Source organism: Aedes albopictus, chromosome 2 (assembly GCF_035046485.1).
Source record: "Aedes albopictus strain Foshan chromosome 2, AalbF5, whole genome shotgun sequence".
Classification (NCBI taxonomy): Eukaryota; Metazoa; Arthropoda; class Insecta; order Diptera; family Culicidae; genus Aedes; species Aedes albopictus.
Genome location: NC_085137.1, coordinates 427147904 through 427169715, shown reverse-complemented (window position 1 = coordinate 427169715; position 21812 = coordinate 427147904). Strand labels below are relative to the sequence as shown.

The following is a 21812-nucleotide window of genomic DNA, read 5'->3' as shown; positions in this document are numbered from 1 at the left end:
ATTTCTTCACTGGTTGAAATAGGTATTCCTCCAGGGATGCCACTTAGAACTCCTTCATGGATTTCACAAGGAATTATTTCCGGAATTTCACTAGTAATTCATGCAGAATTTCCACGAAGAGTTCTTCTAGGGGTTCCACTAGCCTTCTGTAACTCGCGCGATTAGCCACCCCGACAGCATCACGCTAATACCTACCTTGATACCTTGTTGGCTACAAAGTAACTTTACTCCAATGCCGAGCGTATAGTAGAGCACCATCTTCGTCGGTCTTGGGCGATGTTCCTCCAGTTTCCTCGAACGTGTAGGGATCGTAGATCTTCTTCAACCGCGTGCAGCCAGCGAGTTCGCGGCCGCCCACGAAGTCGCCTACCTCTATCGGGTTCTCTGCTGAATATTGTTTTCGCTATTCTTTCTTCCGACATTCGCACTACGTGTTAAGCCCACTGAAGTCTGCCGTATTTTATACGTTTCACAATATTCGCATCTTCGTACACTTGGTACAACTCGTGATTCATGCGTCTGCGCCACACTCCATTTTCTTGTTTCCCACCGAGAATTGTCCGCAGCACTTTGCGCTCAAAAACTCCAAAAGCTTTTCGGTCTACCTCCTTTAACGTCCACGCTTCGTGACCGTAGAGGGCTACCGGAAGAATCAGCGTCTAATACAGAGCGAATTTTGTTTGCGTTTGCAACTTACGGGACCTAAGCTGGCTACGCAATCCGTAAAAGGCCCTATTCGCAGCTGCAATACGCCTTTTCACTTCACGAGAAACGTCATTGTCACATGTCACAAGTGTTCCAAGATAAACAAATTCTTCAACAACTTCACACAATTCCCCATCAATCACTACCTCAACACTAACATTAGTAGGCCTGCTTCTGTCTCTACCCGCTACCATGTACTTCGTCTTGGTAGAGTTAATCGTCAAGCCTATCCTCGCTGCCTCTCTCTTCAGAGGAGCATAAGTTTCCTCCACTGCCCTACGATCGATGCCGATGAGATCAATATCGTCCGCAAAACCGAGGAGCATGTGCGACCGTGTGATGATAGAGCCATTCCTCTGCACGCCTGACCTCCTAATCGCTCCTTCGAGTGCAATGTTGAACAATAAATTTGAAAGAGCATCCCTCTGCTTCAATCCATCCAAGGTCACAAACGACGTAGACACTTCGTCCGCGATCCGAATACTTGATTTTGATCCATCCAGCGTTGCGCGTATCAGCCTAATTAGTTTCGCCGGAAAACCATGTTCTGACATTATCTGCCAAAGCTCATTTCTTTTCACTGAATCGTACGCTGCTTTAAAATCAATGAACAGATGGTGAGTCTGCAAGTTATATTCCCGAAATTTATCTAGGATCATCCGCAGGGTAAACATTTGATCCGTCGTTGATCGGCCCTCACGAAAACCAGCCTGGTATTTGCCGACGAAGGACTCCTCAAGAGGTCGCAGTCTGTTGAATAGGACACGCGACAGTATCTTATACGCCGAATTTAAAAGGGTAATCCCTCTGTAATTGGCACACTCCAGTCTGTGCCCTTTCTTGTAGATTGGGCATGAGGCCATCCAACCAACTGGTGGGCAATTCATCACGCTAATGCTGAGTACAAAAAGCGAGGTTTTTTCAACGTGTTGTACAAAATACAACAGAGCAATCGCTCGAGAGCTAGGCATTTATCCAGAGTTCCACTAGTAATACATCGAGAGATTCCACTTGGAATTTCTTCAGAGATTCCACTAAGACGTCCTCCAGGAATTCAACCAGAAATTCCACTATGATTTCATCCAGTGATTCCACGTGGAACTGCTCCATGGATTCCACTATGATTTTTCCAGGGATCCCACTAGGAATTCCTCCAGAGATTCCATTAGGAATTTCTCCAGAGATTCCAATAGATTTTTTTCCAGAGATTTCACTAGGCATTCCTCCAGAGATTTCTCTGGAATTCCTCCAGAAATTCCACTAAGAATTCCTCCAGAGATTCTACTACGAATTTCTCCTAGGATTCCACTAAGAATTCCTCCAGGGATTCCACTAGGAGTATTTTCAGAGATTTCACTAAGAATTCCTACAGGGATTCTACAAAGAATTCCTACACGGATTCTACAAAGAATTCCCACACGGATTCCTCTAGGGATTCCATCGAAACTTTTTCGGGGATTCCACTTGGAACTTCTTCAGGGATTCCTCTTGGAACTACATTCCACTAATATTTCCTTCAGATATTCACTGGGAATTCCTCCAGAAATTCCAGTATGAATTCCTCTAGGTTTTCCAATAGGAGTTCTTTCATGGTTTCCACTGGGAATTTCTCCAGGAATTTCCACTAATAATTCTTCCAGGAATTCATATTACACATATTACTCATATTCCAGTAGGAATTTACCCAGTTGTAGGAACAGAGATTTCACTAACAATTACTCTAGGGATTCCTTTAGCAATTCCTCCAGGGAGGGCACTGAGAAAATATTCTATGGTTCCACTAGGAATTTCTGGGCATTCATCCAGGTTTTCCACTAGTAATTCCTCCTGGAACGGACCTGGTGTGATGATTAAAGCACGTGACTCTTGCGCGGAAGACCTGGGATCGAATCCCGCTACCGAAAATAACTCACAAAATGTGAGTTCTTCTTTGGGAAGAGCAGGTAAGCATGGGTGCCGGGATGAGCTAGCCTAGAGCTAAAAGTCTCGTTAATACATACATATAAAGATTCTCAAGGGGTTCCATTTGGAATTTCTCCAGAGATTTCATTAGGAATTCCACTAAGAATTTCTCCAGCGATTGCACTTGAAATTTCTCCAGGAGTTCTACCTGGAATTTCATCAGGGTTTTTATTAGGATTTTTCAAAAAGTTTTATTAGGAATTCCTTCATAAATTCCACCAATAATTGCTCGCTGAGTTCTCCATGAAATTTCCACCTGAATTTCACAAAGAATTCCTCAAAAAGTTTCACTAGAAGTTCATTTATAGATTCCACAAATAATTGCTCGCGATATTATCCATTACAAATGCTTCCCAGGACTGCAGCCGTGGCGTTGACAATACTAGCGCCACCATAAGGCAAGTTGCCACAGTCAGTGGTGAATATACATATCTAGATAAGTTTCATATTCACCACTGACAACGACATGGGAATTTTAAATGTCTTACATAGTTTCGGAACTGGAATTGGATGTCTGTTATCTGTGTCTTAAACATCGCAAAAAGTTTATAAAATAACACCATACTGCCCATAATCGCATAGTTGACGTAACCACCATTGACAATGTCAGCACTCACAAGCTAATATCTATCAAATATGCATAATTGTGACCAATTTTATTCAATAGAGCACAACATCTAATCATGAGCTAGATATCAACGTGAACAAAATCCTAAACTTTTCATTAATCTTTGCTAAAATTTCAAAAGTGTGCTGAAAACTACAGTGGCGCTTACGTCAACTATGCGATTATGTGCAGCATATGCGATGAAAATTGTCCCCTATACTGCACACATATGCGATAGTAACTCCAAATAGTACTTTATATGATGTAATGCGTACAACCTTATGTGACTGCTTTTGTATGTGGGTATGGCAATAATTCCGAAAGGATTAACTTTATGATTTTAAAATCCATCAACAATGTTGTGACGTGACGTTAACTGATTGTCTTGTTATGTGATGAAACACACATTCCGAGAATTACAACAAGCACAATGTTCATTTGTTCCATAGCTGCTGAACGAATATTTCAACTAATCCAGAGGATCATAACTCAATTATCGCTTTCGTATATGGGAAGAATGTTTGCACAAACATTCGTGCGCTATATAAATGAGCCTGCAAACAATCAGCAAAAATAAATCAAACAAACAATAACCGGAGAAGAAATATGCCACCATCCGAATATATGTAGCTAACCGAAGGCGTCATCGTCCGTCATCGAATGGCGCAGCTGACGATGCAATTCCGCGAGAAGCTCCGTCTCTCTCGACGTACCGACGTCTTCCATCAGAACAAATGCGAAGTATAGGATTACTGTACTAGTTGGGGATCGTCCAAATGTTATGTTACGCAATGATCCTTTCAGGGATTTTTTTACCTTTGTTTTTAAACATGTTATCTTGTTGCAATTGTTTATTTCTATTGCAATTTTAACGCTTTTTATCGCTTGGAAGTCAAATGTTTATGATTAATCTTGATTTATTTGATCGCTTTTTGATTTGTTTATGAAACATTCATTATTCAATATTGTTTTAACTTTATTTCTTTATTAAAAGTTTACTTCCTTTATGATGATGATGATGAAAGTGTACCCACCATCAGCGCAAGGATTACCTATGGCTGCAGAATCGTTCCGGAAGGGAATGATCTACCTGATGGTTTGTTGTAGCAGGGTGAGCTAAAATCCCTGAATTCCTTCGGTAGTCAACGAAACGTTGCTATCTCATGACAAAAGACTGGCTACTCCACGAACTTAAGGTGAATATATGACGAAGCCACACCTGGAACTTTTAAGAGCACAAATCTGAAGAACCGAATGTCGGTTTGGGCTGAAAAGTTGATCGATTGGTCACCACCAGCGGGTAACCAATCGATCAACTTTTTAGTACCAACCGATATTCGGTTCTTCAGATTTGTGCTCTTGAAAATTCCAGGTCTGGCTTCGTCATATCTTCACCTTAAGTCCGGTCATCATTTCATTTAGCTCCCTTAGGCTACCCCTCCCCGTGTGTGTGAACCCCGCAATATAAAAATGGAAATTATACAATATCATAATGCATGATCAATGGAAGGTAAAATAGGATAGATCTCACCAAAAATTCTCTCCAATTCCTGAATGCGTAAAGTAATGCACGTCATCTTTGTCTTATGAACTCCGAAAGCGGCAACTTTGACCGGTTGCATGGTAGTTTTTGTCCGGCCGATCATGATACTTCCTTTATTGTCAATAATGAATTTTTTCATTGTCTCGTCAATTATTTTTCAAATTTTAATAAACATAGTTATATTATACGTATCGTTTATTTAATCCATTACTAAAGAGACGAACAGCTCAGGGCTGAAAGTCTGAAAAATAAAGAAAAAAAAAAATCCATTACTAATAATATACTCTCCCATTTTTATCCTACTCGGAACAAAGGAATGATGCGCTGTTTGTATTGTTTCTATTTTTGCATTTTTCGTTAGAAGTGAGCACGAATGATAACAAAAAGTACGGAATCAATCGGTACTGTAATCCTTTTGTTTTCGGAAATGATAAATTTGTCAGCAGATGATTACTAAGGTCATGGTGGCCCTATTTCAAAATAATTATATCAAAAAAAAAAAAAAAGAAAAAAAAATCGCACGATTTTTTTTATATAACTTGTATTGAGGTGCAATCCTAGATATAATTCAATTGATACTGAGCTCCGAAAATGTATTCGAAAAGTTGGTTTCTGCCTCAATTTTCTAAGCAGGTTGATGTTTTTCAAATCTTTTATGAAATTCATGAAAATTCTAGAAAAAAAAAATCAAAAAAGGGACAATTATCTTTCTGGAAATATAGGCAGTAGAAATTTCTGGACGAACCCATCACAACTTTAATTTGTTTTATGACCAGACCAATCTGATCCTTCTTACCAGTGGCAATTTCTTCTTAAATAACGCTGACGAATATCACCACTCAAACCCGTTCGCCGGCCGGCAAATTGTCCATCAAGAAAAAGAAAAGCTCTTCGAGACAACCCGAACCCTTCTCAACACTGTTGATCCTCCATGTACTGTGTACTGTGCATATGTTCGTACCGTTCCACGGAACTCGTGATTCCACAGAAGAACTGCTGTAGATCTCGTGCCGGTGCAAGTTGTTGCCGATTTCTTCCGCACCCACCTCCTCAATCCGGTTTCCCCGTATCTACGTACACTCGGTCATACATTACCATTAGTCCATTCCCTCAAGTCTCGCTTATAATTCGAGAGCTGAGCTGCGCTCAGCTCATCAGCTCAGTCGCATTCTGACCGCGGTTTAAGTCGGACGTTCGTTCTAAAGTGACCGTTTGTGTGTGCATGTGGGGAGCATATTAGCCCGATTCAGTCTATTAATACGGTACGGGGAAAAGATAGAAGATAGCCCATTTTATCGCGGGTACCTACGTACGTACCGTACGTAGACATAGTTGCGTCCTGTCCCGGGGGAAGGATGAGTGATTTATGGACGACGTGTGTGTGTGTGCTGATGCTGAATGTACATATGAAGTTATTTTTATGCGAGTTCAAGACCGTTGGGAAGGGCCAGCTGATAAATGCCATCCCATTTACTTGGATAGGATAGCATGAATTTGCATTCGGGTTGTGCCATGCCGTGCACCTTATAACGCTCTAATTAGCAATCGTTCAGTGAGAAGATATATTATGGTCGCGTGAAAAATTATTGCTCGGTCCATTGATTTTGCGATAGCTTAGCTGCATAAGGAATCGAGTGGCCTTAATTTTGTACTCTGCATTTGAAGTGAACGAGTGACTTATGAATGTACATAACACCTTTTCCAGTGAGTTAGCAGACAAGGGAGAAACAATGAATAGAAATAGATTGGATGCACGCGGTGTTACAAACTAATTTGCACATCGATGTTTTAGGAACAATAATCAGGGCTGGTGGCGAATCACTGGCTTTAAGAGTGTCATCGTTTTCCGTTAATTTAAAATATCCTGGAGTTATTCTAAATCATCTGCCATAAGCTGGAGAATGTTTCTAAAAAATAAAAAAAATAAAAAATATAGAAGAATTTTTTAGAAATTTTGACCTTTAGTCTCATGAAGAGTTATTTTTTATCTCAAGGTCAGACTTTTCCTAGAATCAAAGTAAGATTTTGCTGTAACTCATAAAAAGGTCAGTTTTGAGCGCAGTTTGACCATCACCAGAATATTGAATATTGAAGGAATCCTTGGATGGATTCCTAAAGGATTTTTTTGTAGAAAATCTTGAAGGAATTTCTATATTAATTTTTACATAATCTGGTGAAATTGTCTAAAATAATGCCTGATAGAAACTTGAAGGAATACTCGAAAAAAAAAAACACTGAAACAATCACTGGAGGAACCTCCAAGGAGAAACTCCCCGAGGTGGTTTGTGGTGAAATCCTTGTAGAATTCTTGAAGGAATCTTTGTGCAGGAGACTATATGGAAATATTTAAGGTGAATATATAACGAAGCCACACTTCGAATTTTCAAAAGCACAAATCTAAAGAACCGAGGGTTGGTTTGCGCTGAAAAGTTGATCGATTTGTCACAACCAGTGGGTCACCAATCGATTAACTTTTCTGCGTAATCCGTCTTTCGGTTCCTCAGATTTTTTTTTTTAAATTCTTAATCACTTAACCTAATTTACAGCTCTATTGTCCACAAGGGCACGTGAGCGATTTCAATTGACAGCTGTACCTACAGTATTGTACAGAGCCTAGATGTATTCTATTATACTGCTGCCTGCCTTTCTGCTGCTTTCACTTTTCTACTCTACATGGTAGAATGATGAGCACAAGGATGATACGTAGCCGTTGTTCCTTTCCAGCATTGGCGTAGCTAGGGGGGGTTCCAGGGGTGCCTGGCACCCCCTAGAACAAATTTGGCACCCCCTAGAATTTTTCCTTGACTGGCACCCAAAATTTAAAACTTCACACAATAATTCCAATATTGATGGCACATTTAAACAAAACATAAACAAACCTATAATTACTTATACCACTGTTGTACGTGTTGCCGTTTTGGATATTGGTAAGAACAATGAACAGACTTCTATATTTATTCAATGATTTCTCTATGCCTCCTTTATGGATTCCTCCCGATATTTCTTCAATATACTTTCCTTAGGATTCTGCTTCCTGATGGGGTTGTACATACAAGAAATGTCTGCAGAGATTGATCAAGCAATTTCTCCGGTGATTCTTCTAGGAATTCCTTCAGAGATTCTTCCAGAAATTTCTCATGGAATTCCTCCAGGAGGTTATATTGGCCTTCCTCCGGTAATTGTGGCTAGAATTCCTCAAGCAACTCCAGCTAAGATTCTTCCAGCAATTCCTACTGGGAATTCTACTAGGGAAGTTCTTCTGGAAATTCTTCCGGAAAATCTCTCTGTGATTTATCTAAAAATCCCTTCGGTGATTCTTCCAGAGATTTCTTCAAGGATTTATCCTCTAGAAATACCACAAGGGATTTCTCCAAGAACTTCTATTGACCTTGTTCCATGAATTCCAGCTGGAACTCTTCAAGCAATTCCCTTTAAAACTCCTTCAGAAATACTTCTAAAGATTTCTTCTGGCATTTTTCCTGTGATTTCTCCTGCGATTCCATTAGGGATTCCTCCAGTATACTTCTACCGATTATTTCAAGGAGAACTGTAGGTATTCCTCCAGGCATTTGTTAGAGGATCTTCTCTTAGGATACCCCCGACATCCCTGGTTCAAGGATTTCTCTAGAAATTACTTCTATGATACCTCCCGGAATTCTGGGAATTCCTCCAGATATTTCAGCTGGGCTTCCTCAAGCAATTTCTGCGGTTCTTCCAGCTATTCTTCTTCCAGAAATTCTAACCGTGGTACTTCAGAAATTATGCTACGGATTCTTCTAGAGCTTTCTCCTGGCTTTTCTGCAGGGATCTTACCAAAGAATCTTCCTGGAATTCATGCAGAAATTCTTTTGGTTGTTCTACCAGGGATTTATCTAAAAACTCATCCAGGAATTCCTCAAGAAATTTTATCCAAAGATTTCTCCAGAAATTCCTCATGGAATTCCTTCAGAAACTCCATTTGGCCTTCCTCCAAGAATATCTGAAACAACTCCTCCTGTGGTTCTACCAGCAATTTCTCCAGAAGTTCTTACTATGATATGGCCAGAAATTCTTCTAGAGATTCCTATATGAATTTATCCTAGCATAGTGGCGGCTGGAATATATCGGATAAATCTTTCTGAGAATCCTTCATATATTCCTTATATTCCTCCTGCGATTCCTTTAGGGCCTTCTTACATATTCTTCCAGAATACCTCTACCGGTTCTAGCAGGGACTTCTCTAGGTATTCCAAGGATTTTTCTTTAGATTCCCCCCAGGCATTCCTGATGAGGTTTCTCTAGAAATTTCTCCAGCAATTTCTGCTGAGATTTCTACAATGATACATCTCAGAATCCTTCTAAGAATACCTCCTGAGATTTTTTTTGGGATTTGTTCAGAAGCTCTCCGGTGATTCCTCCAGGAAATTTAATCCAAGATATTTTATCCAAAAATTCGCTCATAATTTTCTCATAGATTTTCTCCCATGAACTCCTCTTTGCCTGCCACCAGGAATTTCAGCTGGATTTCTCAAGCTATTTCTGCTGTAATTCATTCAGCAATTCCTCCTTGGACTCCTCCAGAAATTATTACTATAATACATCCCGGAATATCTCTAGGGATTCTTCTATGAATTTTTCTAGGGATTCCTTCAAAAATTTGCTGGGATTATTCAAGGAAATCTTACTAGGAGCCTTGCAGAAGTACCTTCGGTGTTTATTCCTGGAAATCCTAAAGGGTTTTTTTTCCTGAGATTTCTCCAAATATTTCTCATTAGATTCCTCCAGGAACTCTTCTTGACTTTCATCCAGGAATTCCTCCTGGGATTCTAAAGCGATTTCTGCTGCTTCTAATGTTTCAGGCATGCCTCCTAGGTCTCCTCCAGGAATTCTCACTGTGATACCTGCAAAAATCCCTTTACGGATTTCTCCAGGCATTCTTGCTGGGATTCTTCTAGGGTTTTTCAGGGATTTTTCTAAATACTCATCTGAGAATTCCTCTTGAGTTTTTAATCATGGGATTACTTCTAGTACTCTGTTGGACTTCTTCAAAGAATTCCAGCTGAAGGAATCCCAACAGAAATCTCTGTAGGAATTCCTTTACGAATTTCGAGAATAGTTGGAATTCCAGCGAAATCCTAGGAGGTATTACTAGACAAATCTCTAGTGAAATCCTATAGGAATGAACGGGAAAAACTAATTGATTAGAAGGCACCGTATGTTGCTATTTGACAAATTGAGAGATGAATTTGTAAAAAAAACACGTTCTGGTGGGATTCGAACCCACGCCTCCGTATTCGCTAGAACATTTCTTTGAGAGTTCCTTCGGCATGTTTTTTTTTTTTGAAAATTTCTGTGGTAGTTTTTAATCAGCAATTTCTTTGGTTTTTTTTTTCTATAATTTTAATGGCTATTCCTCTGAATTTATTTCAGCAATTTCTTTTTCAGTTATTTTGCAACTTTCTCAGGCAATTTTATCGTGATTACTTTTGTTATTCTCTATGATTCAGTTGTATTTATATATATAGCTTCCGAAAATTGCTGAACTGGAAATACAGAAATTCTCAACTGGACTTGCTCTAAAAAATTCTTAAAATTCACGAAAACCTTCCTGACAAATTCCCAAAGCAATTGTCAGAAAAAAATCATCAAAATAACCTTAGAACTTTCAAAGTAGTTGCCAAAAGAATTCATATAAGAATCACCAGAGAAATTCCGGAAGGCTTTTTAAAGAAATTGGCCAAATCCAATCTCAAAATAAATTGCCGAAATATATTCTATAAAAATTTACACAAACATTCACAAAAAAAATCGAAGAAATTCTCAAAGAATTTTCCAAAATCATCAAAGGAATTTCTGAACAAAATTTAGAAAGAATTCCAAAAGTGATTGCAGTGACAGATTTTTTAAAGAACCGCCAGAGATTTTTTTCAAAGAAATTCCCAAAGGTAATCTCTAAGAAAATTGCCCAATCAATTTCCAAAGAAATTACCGAAGAAGTTCTTAAAGTAATATTAAAAGTTTCCAAAATTTCAAAAGGATTTGCTTATAAAATTCCCAAATAAATGTTCAATGCAAGTAACATCGGAAATGCCCAAAATGTTCTGAAATCATCTGCTGCAGGAATTCCTTACATAATTACTGAAGAAATCTAGAAGAAATTGCCTAAAGAACTTCTATTTAAATTTTAGAAGCGATTTATAAAAGAACTTCCGAAGGAGTTTTCAAAAGAATTGGTGAAGAAATACCTAGCATGGATAATGAAAGTCCAAAAAATCAACGAAAATCGGAAAAAAAAAGTAGAATGACTAGCCGAATACATTGTGAGGAAGTTCCCAGAGTCAATGTCGAATGAATCACCAAAGGCTTCACTAAAATAATTTCCAAAGGAATTGCCTGAAGAGAAATTTGAATAAGCAATTATCAATAGAATTGTTGACATTACCAAAACATCGCTTGAAAGACTACTAAAAATTGGCGAAGAAACTCCCGAGAAAACATTTCAAAGGATTTGCTAATGAAGTAAAAAAAAACAAATAAACTGCTAGTGGAATTGCCAAAGAAATTTCCAAAGTAATTTCCGATGAAATTTTCAAAGGATGCGTAAAAGGTGTTCAGTATCAAATTCTAGACATATAAATTCCTAAGGGAATTGCCGAAGAAATTTGCCAAATTCAAAGGAATTATGTACTGAGAGATTTCATAAAGAAGTCTTAATTCAAATGAATTGCAAAACAATTTCCAAATAAGTTGCCGGGAATATTCCCTGAGGAATAACCGAAACAATGTTTTGCCGAAAACACAAATTTCTTTATTATATTATTGCATAGAATTAGAATCCTGAAGAGAAAAATCGAAGTTCGCTATTAATGTTGTAGTCAAACCAAAAATGCAAATATATATCCTGATTTTACAATTTCAATGCCACAAAAGTTCAGCTTATTGGACGCAGTGGCTTAATTTCCACAACATGGGAGGAAAAAAAAGACTTACAATTGTTCTTGAAAACTATTTTATAAGGGTTGTTATCATGCAATAAAACAAAGAGGATGTCACGAAGAATACAAGTTAAACGCAAATTTGTGGATATTTGATAGTTTCCGAGATTTACACTTCTAATAATTGCTCTGAAAACGTATTCTTAATCAATATATTCAATCCACAAAGGGGTTGTGATGATTGTAAAGTTCCAACTGAAAATACAAATTCCATGTATTAAAGGTAATCAACTTATCAAGTTCTCAAACCTCACATGAGTGTTAAGTCAGTACAACGGTACTGTTTTTTCAAAAACAAAAAAGAAACTGTTCTTTAAAATAAAGCGCGTTTAAAATTTCGGGCTTATTTGTCCCGCGATATTTTTGTACTAAGAAGTTGAAGGTGGATCGGTATTTCTTTTTGCAAAAAAAAACAAAACAACCTGGAAGCCACTCAAACTGGCACCCCCCAGGCACCCCCTAGGAAAAAATCCTAGATACGCCAATGCTCCAGTCCGATTGGGGGTCCATTATGAGTAGCAATTCGCCGTTGTCCAGGTATCCGGGTCCGTTTGAGCTATGGGGCTCAGAAGAGGGTCAATGTCAGCCGCTCTTGGTGAAGAGCAACTGACGAAAAATTGCAAGTGCCGGGGCTGGGAATCTAGCCCATGACCATCCGCATATGAAGCGAACGTGTGACCAACTACGCCACGGGCCCCGGCTTCCTCAAATTTGTGGTCTTGAAAATTTGAGGTGTGGCTTCGTTATACAGGGTGTTTGGTTCCGGGTTTTGGATATTTTCAGGGCTGATAGGTCTTGATGAGAGATGAAAAAGTTCCCATGGAACATAGGGTCGGAAATCACTGCTAAGTGAGTTAATCACATTTTAAGTTTTTAATTTTTGGTTATCTTTGAAGTCCTATATCTACTAAACTATCAATCGTACAAACTTTCTCAGCGCACGAATTGAAAGCTTATTACTTCTACTTTCTTAGTCTCTTGGACGTAAACTTTGTAAAAATAGTTAAAAAGGCCTTAAATTGAAAAATAATGCAAAATTGGTCGAAAAAATCGGCTATTTTTTGGACATTTTTGATGATTTCAATATGAAAATAAAGCTTTTGTTGAAAAAGTTCTTCTACAAAACATGCACGAACTTGTTCCCTAAAAATGTTTCTTTGACACCAAAACTCTATCTTTTGTAGTTAAGCCAAAAAATGTTTTTGAAAATAACGTTCCAAATTGCATTAACTTCATGCCAAAACAATGGTCATCACCCTATCCGTCGTGCGTTCGTGTGCTGTTGCTCCACGGCATGAGGACGACTACTGCTGGTGGCTTGGCTGCTGGTGATGTCATCGCATACAGAAAACGAGCTCGCTCTTTGTCGCGTCACATCTCCGCCTGTGGAATCATTCGAGGCGGAGTTTGGATTTGCGCTTACTAAGTGCGACGTGCAGTTAACTTGTTTTTCGACGGAGCGAAAGGAAAGCGCCGACGAAAGTGTATTTACAAGAGCAACCATTTAAATCCTTCGCACTCGTAGCTCTGCTGCGGTGCTGTTCAGATGGGGGGGTCTGTGCGTGCGGCAATTTAGAGCATGCACTTTTGATGCATTTAATTTTTTTTTGTATGATGATTCTTCTTATTTCTTGCATTACATTCCCACTAGGACAGAGCCTGTTTCTCAGCTCAGTTATAAAACATACAGCAATAAATTCCTTTGGAACCAATCATGGGGGGTCCTTGGGGAATTATACCTTTAGGGATCTAATCAACAAGTTGGCCATTTAAGGAGATATTGGGGATTTTTAAGGAACATTGGGGATTTTTACGAGATATTGGGTACAGTAAAGGGAACATAGGAATCATGGCGGTCCTTGGGAAATGATACCTTTGGGGAATCTAATCAACAAGTTGGACATATTAGGAGAAGTTGGGGATTCTTAAGGGACATTGGGGATCTTTAGGCGATATTGGGGCGGGTAATGGGAACTTAGGAATCATGGGGGTCCTTGGGAAATGATACCTTTGGGGATCTAATCAACAAGTTGGCCATTTTAGGAGATATTGGGGATTTTTAAGGAACATTGGGGATTTTTACGAGATATTGGGTAGGGTAAAGAAAACTTAGGAATCATGGGGTCCTCGAGAAATGATACCTTTGGGGAATCTAATCAACAAGTTATCCATTTTAGGAGATATTGGGGATTTTTAAGGAACATTGGGGATTTTTAGGAGAAATTGGGTACGGTAAAGGGAACATAGGAATCATGGCGGTCCTCGGGAAATGATACTTTTGGGGAATCTAATCAACAAGTTGGCCATTTTAGGAGATATTGGGAATTTTTAAGGAACATTGGGGATTTTTACGAGATATTGGGTAGGGTAAAGAAAACTTAGGAATCATGGGGTCCCTGAGAAATGATACCTTTGAGGAATCTAATCGACAAGTTGGCCATTTTAGGAGAAGTTGGGGATTTTTAAGGAACATTGGGGATTTTTACGAGATATTGGGTACGGTAAAGGGAACATAGGAATCATGGCGGTCCTCGGGAAATGATACTTTTGGGGAATCTAATCAACAAGTTGGCCATTTTAGGAGATATTGGGGATTTTTAAGGAACATTGGGGATTTTTACGAGATATTGGGTAGGGTAAAGAAAACTTAGGAATCATGGGGTCCTCGAGAAATGATACCTTTGGGGAATCTAATCAACAAGTTGGCCATTTTAGGAGATATTGGGGATTTTTAAGGAACATTGGGGATTTTTACGAGATATTGGGTAGGGTAAAGAAAACTTAGGAATCATGGGGTCCTCGAGAAATGATACCTTTGGGGAATCTAATCAACAAGTTGGCCATTTTAGGAGATATTGGGGATTTTTAAGGAACATTGGGGATTTTTACGAGATATTGGGTACGATAAAGGGAACATAGGAATCATGGCGGTCCTCGGGAAATGATACCTTTGGGGAATCTAATCAACAGGTTGGACATATTAGGAGAAGTTGGGGATTCTTAAGGGACATTGGGGATCTTTAGGCGATATTGGAGCGGGTAATGGGAACATAGGAATCATGGCGTTCCTCGGGAAATGATACCTTTGGGGATCCAATCAACAAGTTGGCCATTTTAGGAGATATTGGGGATTTTTAAGGAACATTGGGGATTTTTACGAGATATTGGGTAGGGTAAAGAAAACTTAGGAATCATGGGGTCCTCGAGAAATGATACCTTTGGGGAATCTAATCAACAAGTTGGCCATTTTAGGAGATATTGGGGATTTTTAAGGAACATTGGGGATTTTTACGAGATATTGGGTACGATAAAGGGAACATAGGAATCATGGCGGTCCTCGGGAAATGATACCTTTGGGGAATCTAATCAACAGGTTGGACATATTAGGAGAAGTTGGGGATTCTTAAGGGACATTGGGGATCTTTAGGCGATATTGGAGCGGGTAATGGGAACATAGGAATCATGGCGGTCCTCGGGAAATGATACCTTTGGGGAATCTAATCAACAAGTTGGACATATTAGGAGAAGTTGGGGATTCTTAAGGGACATTGGGGATCTTTAGGCGATATTGGAGCGGGTAATGGGAACTTAGGAATCATGGGGGTCCTTGGGAAATGATACCTTTGGGGATCTTATCAACAAGTTGGCCATTTTAGGAGATATTGGGGATTTTTAAGGAACATTGGGGATTTTTACGAGATATTGGGTACGGTAAAGGGAACATAGGAATCATGGCGGTCCTCGGGAAATTATACCTTTGGGGATCTTATCAACAAGTTGGACATATTAGGAGATATTGTGGATTTTTAAGGGACATTGGGGATTTTTACGAGATATTGGGTACGATAAAGGGAACATAGGAATCATGGCGGTCCTCGGGAAATGATACCTTTGGGGAACTAATCAACAGGTTGGACATATTAGGAGAAGTTGGGGATTCTTAAGGGACATTGGGGATCTTTAGGCGATATTGGAGCGGGTAATGGGAACTTAGGAATAATGGAAGTCCTTGGGAAATGATACCTTTGGGGATTTAATCAACAAGTTGGCCATTTTAGGAGATATTGGGGATTTTTAAGGAACATTGGGGATTTTTACGAGATATTGGGTACGGTAAAGGGAACATAGGAATCATGGCGGTCCTCGGGAAATGATACCTTTGGGGATCCAATCAACAAGTTGGCCATTTTAGGAGATGTTGGGGATTTTTGAGGAACATTGGGGATTTTTACGAGATATTGGGTAGGGTAAAGAAAACTTAGGAATCATGGGGTCCTCGAGAAATGATACCTTTGGGGAATCTAATCAACAAGTTGGACATATTAGAAGAAGTTGGGGATTCTTAAGGGACATTGGGGATTTTTAGGCGATATTGGGGCGGGTAATGGGAACTAAGGAATCATGGGGGTCCTTGGGAAATGATACCTTTGGGGATTTAATCAACAAGTTGGCCATTTTAGGAGATATTGGGGATTTTTAAGGAACATTGGGGATTTTTAGGAGATATTGGGTAGGGTAAAGGGAACTTAGGAATCATGGCGGTCCTCGGGAAATGATACCTTTGGGGATCCAATCAACAAGATGGCCATTTTAGGAGATATTGGGGATTTTTAAGGAACATTGGGGATTTTTACGAGATATTGGGTAGGGTAAAGAAAACTTAGGAATCATGGGGTCCTCGAGAAATGATACCTTTGGGGAATCTAATCAACAAGTTGGCCATTTTAGGAGATATTGGGGATTTTTAAGGAACATTGGGGATTTTTACGAGATATTGGGTACGGTAAAGGGAACATAGGAATCATCGCGGTCCTCGGAAAATGATACCTTTGGGGAATCTAATCAACAAGTTGGACATATTAGAAGAAGTTGGGGATTCTTAAGGGACATTGGGGATTTTTAGGCGATATTGGGGCGGGTAAAGGGAACTTAGGAATCATGGGGGTCCACGGGAAATGATACCTTTGGGGAATCTAAACAACAAGTTGACCATTTTAGGAGATATTGGGGATTTTTAAGGAAAATTGGGGATTTTTAGGCGATATTGGGGCGGGTAAAGGGACCTTAGGAATCATGGGGGTCCACGGGAAATGATACCTTTGGGGAATCTAAGCAACAAGTTGGACATATTAGGAGAAGTTGGGGATTCTTAAGGGACATTAGGGATTTTTAGGCGATATTGGGGTGGGTAATTGGAACTTAGGAATCATGGGGGTCCTTGGGAAATGATAGATTGGGGAATCTAATCAACAAGTTGGCCATTTTAGGAAATATTGGGGATTTTGTAGGAACATTGGGGATTTTTAGGTGATATTGGGTAGGGTAGGGGACCTTAGGAATCATGGGGGTCCTTGAGAAATGATAGATTGGGGAATCTAATCAACAAGTTGGCCATTTTAGGAGAAGTTGAGGATTCTTAAGGGACATTGGGGATTTTTAGGAGAAATTGGGGATTTTTAAGGAACATTGAGGAATTTTAGGAGATTTTGGGAAGGGAAAAAGGGAACTTAGGAATCATGGGGGTCCTTGGGATATGATACCTTTGGGGAATCTAATCAACAAGTTGGCCATTTTAGGAGAGATTGGTTATTTGTAAGGAACAATGGGGATTTTTAGGCGATATTGGGGAGGGTAAAGAGAACTTAGGAATCATGGGGTCCTTGAGAAATGATACCTTTGGGGAATCGCATCAACAAGTTGGCCATTTTAGGAAGGGTTGGGGATTCTTAAGGAACGTTGGGGATTTTGAGGAGATATTGGGAAGGGTAAAGGGAACTTAGGAATCATGGGGTCCTTGAGAAATGATACCTTTGGGGAATCTAATCAACAATTTGGACATTTTAGGAGATGTTGGGGATTCTTTAGGAACATTGGGGATTTTTAGGAGATATTGGGGATTTTTAGGGAACATTGGGGATTTTTAGGAGATATTGGAGATTTTTAAGAAACATTGGGGATTTTCAGGAGATATTGGGGATTCTTCATGACGTTGGGGATTTTTAGGAGATATTGGAAACTTTTCAAGGAGCGTTGGGAATTGTAGGAGATATTGGGGAGGTTGATCGGAACTTAGGAATCATGGGAGTTCTTGGGAAATGATACCTTTTGGATTCGTTAGATTTAGTTGGACATTTTAGGAGAAGTTGGGGATTCTTCAAGAACATTGGAAACTTTGAGGAGATATTGGGGATTTTTTAAGGAATGTTGGGACGTTTTAGAAGATATAGGGGATATAGAGATATAGGGGAAAATGGAGATTTTTTAAGTAACGATTGGGATTTAAGGATATATTGGGGAGGATGAGGGGATCTTAGGAATTATGGGGGTCTGCATGGGAAATGATACATTTGGGTAACAAAATGATCAACAAGTTGATCATTTTAGCAGAAGTAGGGGATTTTTTAAAAAACATTGGTAATTTTTAGGGGAAATTGGAGAGGGTAAAGGAAACATAGGAATCATGAAGGTCTTCTTGGGAAAAAATGCCTTTGGGAAATCTATCGAATAAGTTGGACGTTTTTGGAGAAGTTGGGGATTCTTAAAGAACATTGAGAATTTTTAGGAGATATTGGGAATTTTCTAAGGAACGTTCGAGATTTTTAGGAAATATTGGGGAGGGTATAGGGAACTTAGGAATAATAGGCGTCCTTGGGAAATGATACCCTTGGGGAATCTAAACAACAAGTTGGACATTTTAGAAGAAGTTAGGGATTTTTAAAGGAACGTTTGAGATCATTTCCCAAGGACCCCCATGGTTCCTAAGTTCCCTTTATCCTCCCCAATATCTCCTAAAAATCCCCAATATTCCTTAAGAATCCCCAACTTCTTTAAAATGTCCAACTTGTCGATTAGATTTCCCAGTGGTATTTTTTCCCAAGGACCCAAGGAATCCCTAAGTTCCCTTTACCCTCCCCAATATCTCCTCAAAATCCCCAATGTCCCTTAAGAATCCCCAACTGCTCCTTAATTGTTCAACTTGTCGATTAGATTCCCCATAGGTATCATTCCCCAAGGACCCCATTGATTCCTAAGTTCCCTTTACCCTCCCAAATATCTCCTAAAAATCCCCAATGTTCCTTAAAAATCCCCAATATCTCCTAAAATGGCCAACTTGTTGATTAGATTCCTCAAAGGTATCATTTCCCAAGGACCTCCATGATTCCTAAGTTCCCTTTACCCTACCCAATATCACCTAAAAACCCCCAATGTCCCTTAAGAATCCCCATTTTCTTTTAAAATGTCCAATATCGACAAGTTGGACATTTTAAAGAAGTTGGGGATTCTTAAGGAATATTGGGGATTTTTAGGAGATATTGGGGAGGATAAAGGGAACTTAGGAATCATGGAGGTCTTCTTGGGAAAAAATGCCTTTGGGAAATCTATCGAATAAGTTGGACGTTTTTGGAGAAGTTGGGGATTCTTAAAGAACATTGAGAATTTTTAGGAGATATTGGGAATTTTCTAAGGAACGTTCGAGATTTTTAGGAAATATTGGGGAGGGTATAGGGAACTTAGGAATAATAGGCGTCCTTGGGAAATGATACCCTTGGGGAATCTAAACAACAAGTTGGACATTTTAGAAGAAGTTAGGGATTTTTAAAGGAACGTTTGAGATCATTTCCCAAGGACCCCCATGGTTCCTAAGTTCCCTTTATCCTCCCCAATATCTCCTAAAAATCCCCAATATTCCTTAAGAATCCCCAACTTCTTTAAAATGTCCAACTTGTCGATTAGATTTCCCAGTGGTATTTTTTCCCAAGGACCCAAGGAATCCCTAAGTTCCCTTTACCCTCCCCAATATCTCCTCAAAATCCCCAATGTCCCTTAAGAATCCCCAACTGCTCCTTAATTGTTCAACTTGTCGATTAGATTCCCCATAGGTATCATTCCCCAAGGACCCCATTGATTCCTAAGTTCCCTTTACCCTCCCAAATATCTCCTAAAAATCCCCAATGTTCCTTAAAAATCCCCAATATCTCCTAAAATGGCCAACTTGTTGATTAGATTCCTCAAAGGTATCATTTCCCAAGGACCTCCATGATTCCTAAGTTCCCTTTACCCTCCCCAATATCACCTAAAAACCCCCAATGTCCCTTAAGAATCCCCATTTTCTTTTAAAATGTCCAACTTGTTGATTAGATTCCCCAAAGGTATCATTTCCCGAGGACCGCCAATATCGCCTAAAAATCCCCAATGTCCCTTAAGAATCCCCAACTTCTCCTAATATGTCCAACTTGTTGATCAGATTCCCCAATGATCCTTAAAAATCCCCAATATTTCCTAAAATGGCCAACTTGTTGATTAGATTCCCCAAAGGTATCATTTCCCAAGGACCCCATGATTCCTAAGTTCCCTTTACCCGCCCCAATATCGCCTAAAAATCTCCAATGTCCCTTAAGAATCCCCAACTTCTCCTAATATGTCCAACTTGTTGATTAGATTCCCCAAAGGTATAATTTCCCGAGGACCGCCATGATTCTCCTAAGTTCCCTTTACCGTACTCAATATCTCGTAAAAATCCCCAATGTTCCTTAAAAATCCCCAATTTCTCCTAAAATGGACAACTTGTTGATTAGATTTCCCGAAGGTATCATTTCCCGAGGACCGCCATGATTCTCCTAAGTTCCCTTTACCGTACTCAATATCTCCTAAAAATCCCCAATGTTCCTTAAAAATCCCCAATATCTCATAAAATGGCCAACTTGTTGATAAGATCCCCAAAGGTATCATTTCCCAAGGACCCCCATGATTCCTAAGTTCCCTTTACCCTACCCAATATCTCGTAAAAATCCCCAATGTTCCTTAAATATCCCCAATACCTCCTAAAATAGCCAACTTATTTATTAGATTCCCCAATGGTATCATTTCCCAAGGACCCCATGATTCCTAAGTTCCCTTTACCCTACCCAATATCTCGTAAAAATCCCCAATGTTCCTTAAAAATCCCCAATATCTCCTAGAATGGCCAACTTGTTCATAAGATCCCCAAAGGTATCATTTCCCAAGGACCCCATGATTCCTAAGTCCCCTTTACCCTCCCCAATATCGCCTAAAAATCCCCAATGTCCCTTTAGAATCCCCAACGTCTTTTAAAATGTCCAACTTGTTGATTAGATTTCCCAAAGGTATCATTTCCCGAGGACCGCCATTATTCCTAAGATCCCTTTACCCTACCCAATATCTCCTAAAAATCCCCAATGTTCCTTAAAAATCCCCAATATCTCCTAAAACGGCCAACTCGTTGATTAGATTCCCCAAAGGTATCATTTCCCGTGGACCCCCATGATTCCTAAGTTCCCTTTACCCGCCCCAATATCTCCTAAAAATCCCCAATGTTCCTTAAAAATCCCCAATATCTCCTAAAATGGCCAACTTGTTGATAAGATCCCCAAAGGTATCATTTCTCAAGGACCCCATGATTCCTAAGTTCCCTTTACCCTACCCAATATCTCGTAAAAATCCCCAATATCTCCTAAAATGGCCAACTTGTTGATTAGATTCCCCAAAGGTATCATTTCCCGAGGACCGCCATGATTCCTAAGTTCCCTTTACCCTACCCAATATCTCCTAAAAATCCCCAATGTTCCTTAAAAATCCCCAACTTCTCCTAAAATGGCCAACTTGTCGATTAGATTCCTCAAAGGTATCATTTCCCAAGGACCCCCATGATTCCTAAGTTCCCATTACCCGCCCCAATATCGCATAAAGATCCCCAATGTCACTTAAGAATCCCCAATTTCTCCTAATATGTCCAACTTGTTGATTAGTTTCCCCAAAGGTATCATTTCCCGAGGACCGCCATGATTCCTAAGTTCCCTTTACCCTACCCAATATCTCCTAAAAATCCCCAATGTTCTTTATAAATCCCCAATATCTCCTAAAATGGCCAACTTGTTGATTAGATCCCCAAAGGTATCATTTCCCAAGGACCCCCATGATTCCTAAGTTCCCATTACCCACCCCAATATCGCCTAAAGATCCCCAATGTCCCTTAAGAATCCCCAACTTCTCCTAATATGTC

The 21812-nt window shown here is 39.6% G+C and overlaps 1 protein-coding gene across 4 annotated transcripts in view; it reads left to right on the top strand.

The window, feature by feature from the left end:
• Window positions 1–21812, top strand: part of LOC109410517 (uncharacterized) — a 108969-nt gene that overhangs the window by 48953 nt on the left and 38204 nt on the right. The window contains exon 1 of one of the 4 annotated variants that reach the window (XM_062853588.1): window positions 5978–6079. The exons of the other annotated variants lie outside the window; for them this stretch is intronic. The gene's annotated coding sequence lies outside the window, so the exon portion shown is untranslated. Of the gene's footprint in view, window positions 1–5977; window positions 6080–21812 lie in introns of those variants that run through there. 4 annotated transcript variants of the gene reach the window in all.